The sequence below is a fragment of the Mandrillus leucophaeus genome, unplaced genomic scaffold (genome assembly GCF_000951045.1).
Source record: "Mandrillus leucophaeus isolate KB7577 unplaced genomic scaffold, Mleu.le_1.0 Scaffold149, whole genome shotgun sequence".
Classification (NCBI taxonomy): Eukaryota; Metazoa; Chordata; class Mammalia; order Primates; family Cercopithecidae; genus Mandrillus; species Mandrillus leucophaeus.
This window is the reverse complement of record NW_012101465.1, coordinates 5,754,952-5,758,094: the sequence shown is the minus strand read 5'-3', so window position 1 is coordinate 5,758,094 and position 3,143 is coordinate 5,754,952.

Sequence of the window (3,143 nt, the reverse complement as noted above, 5' to 3'; positions counted from 1 at the left end):
CCTTGAACTTTAATTTCTGTCTTCTGAACTTGAAGAGACCACTGTGCTCTGCTATATACTCTGCTATGTTTCCCCTTCTGGCATTGCATTCTCAAAAATACCTTCAGACAAAAGGCCATAGTGACAAATGGACTGAACCCTTTTACTTCTCTCCTCTTAAGGATCACTTTCTTTTGTTTCTTGTTTTCAAATGTTTGAGAACAGTCATTTCATTTATTTGTCCAGTTTTTTACTTATTTATAGTTATTGGGAAGTGTATTAGTTGGCAAGGCTGTCATAACAGAGTAGCACAGACTGGCAACTTAAACAACAGGAATTTATTTTCTCACAGTTCTGGAAGCTAAAAGGCCAAGACCAAAGTTTGACAGAGTTGGTTTCTTTCGAGGCCTCTCTTCTCGGCCAGTAGATGACCGCCTTCTATCTGTATCTTTACATAGTTGTCCCTCCCTGTGTCTATGTTCTAATATCTTCTTCTTGTAATATTGGATTAGAGCTCACTCTAATGACCTCATTTTAAACTGATAAACTCTTTAAAGAGCCTATCTGTAAATACAGGTACATTCTGAGCTTTGGGCGTTTACATTTCAATATATGAAATTTTTTTTGGGGGGGGTACACAATTTACTCACAATGAACAGTCCGGTAATGACTACTCTTTCATGCCAGCAACAGAATTTTTGAATACTTGCTATTTGCCAGTCATTTTATAAGCATGTTGCAGACTTTAACTCAATTAATTCTCCTAATATCCCTGTCCGATAGATATTATACACTCTAGTTTAGATCTAAGGATGCTAAACTCCAAGAGTTAAGTAATTTACCTAAGGTGCTGTAGCTAATAAGCAGAAGAGCCTGGATTTGAATCTGAGTGTTATTCCAAAGCCCTGGTTCTTAACCACTATGCTTTCTTTGCTTTCTTTTAGGGCACACATGAAAGGCAAGATTAATGTCTCTAGATTATATTCTTGGAACTGTGGGCAGATATTCCTAAAATACCTAGCCTTGAAGCTTAACTGCATACAGAGTTTTACTTCTTAGCAACTCACAAATTTTCCCATGCCAGAAAACAGAAAAATACTAGAGTGTAATTCATTACTCATACAAAATAAACATCTTTCATTTTGTTTGTCTCTCTCACTCAACCTCTTACTTTATCTATATGTGTATAACTCTCCTTACGATATTCTTTAAAAAAGCAAAAATTGAGAATTTTATGTAAATGAAATATCAAATAGCATAATGATCCAGCACATGTGGAGTAAAGTTTGCTTTATTTCTAAATTATCGGTTATATATGGATAGTTAGACAAAGATAACTCTCATCATTTTGGGAGTTAATTTATTCATCAGTCAACTAAAAGCGTTCATTTAGGCATCAGTAGAAGTAGTTAGACATTGATTTTTCATGGGCCCGTTTATGTCAAGGATAATCAATAATTATAAATATATTATGACAGAAATGTCTTCTATCTCAAACAATAAATTAGACTAACTCTTGGCATCTAAGCTTCAGTTTTTAAGTATCTTATGACAGCAGGAGTCTTCTGTGTAAAATAAATAGTTAATATATGAGGCAGAAACAGACGTAGTAATATGTAGTGTAGATTCTAATGTTGATATGTCACTTTGGGGCACTGCAATGTGATTTCTATGCAGGTCATATTTTCATATGCATCTTGAACTATTTATGGTCAAACAAGAATGGGCCTAAAGGGCCAAATTGATTGGGGTTTGTCTTATAAAATTGGTCCAATTTTAAAAATAAATATTTATTCTTTGTTCTCCTTTCTCAAAGAATTTCTTTCAATCTGTGACTAAAGTGTTAACATTATGTTCTTGAAGACAGAATAAGAGGTCGAAGAACAAAAGTCAAAATCTCAGTCAGGCATCAGAGTATTGAAAGAATACTCCACTATCGAAGCTCTTTACTCAGCTTATTTTTATAGACTAATGATAATCTAGGCATTCAACTTGTTCACTGAAAGTATAGCATCTGGTGTGGCAATAATGAAAACAGGAGCTTGAGACAAGGACTCAGAGGTAGTCAGTCTGGGAAGTCATCTCAGGAAGCAAGAATGAGGAACTGGGAAGAGGAAAACAGAGAAGTTATCAAAGACAATAAGGGTGTGTAATTTGTCACTGCAAATCCTGGCACTGAGTCCTACCGAGGAAACTCTGAAGCACCATGTAGAACATCCCTTAGAGTTTCCCCTCTGAAGGATTGCAGAATGTGGGTAGTATTTTTCTGTCAACAATCATATCCCATTAATTGAGGGTTGTCCCCAGGGGCATTAAATCTCTCTCAATTCTGACCTGTGCCTGGCTGCTGGATGAGGAGACTTTCCAGTTCCTAGAGAAAGCCCAGGGGCAGAAAACCAGGTGAGCTTGAGGGGATGACATCAGCGGCCAGTGAAAGGAACTGTCCACTGTGGCTCCTCTGAGATCAGTGTTGGGATATAATACAGAGCATCGAAGATATCTGCCACAAGTAGAGTATTTGCTTTTTTATTTTTGAAGTGTAGGGTTTTTCTGAGGGTAAAAGTGAGGATATCTTTCTGAGGATTTCTTTCTTCCTGATGAGCATGTTTCTTTTCAGTGAGGCACAGAGCACTGCTGAGCAGCAGCATTTGTTCAGTCTTCTAATGAAAGATGAGAGTGAAATTTTGTCTTTTTCCAGACATGGTGCCATCTGGACCTGGGATTAATGACCACAGAGATGAAATCTTTAAAGCATTAATCCCAGTGCAGTGGCAAATGCACAAATATAAACATATGTGCAAATCAGGGTTAAAGACTACTTAATACTTTAAGAAATCTGGAGGGAGTACATTAAGTGTGGCCTTGTGAGCAGATAAAATAGGTGGCCATTTACAACCTATATTTTTGGAGAGCTGCCATGCCTGTGGAAGAAACACCATACTGACACTTTTCTCATCTTTAAATCAGGGGAACTTCATTATAATAATATTTTTAATGACCTTAATTAACACACAGTAAACTGCATATCTTTAGACTGTACAAATTGCTAAAAGTTGACATGAATACACCTGTGAAACCACCACCACAATCAAGATAATGAATGGATCAATCACCTCCAAAAGTTTCTTTTTGCCTTTTTGTAATCCCTTGTCTGCCCTACTCCC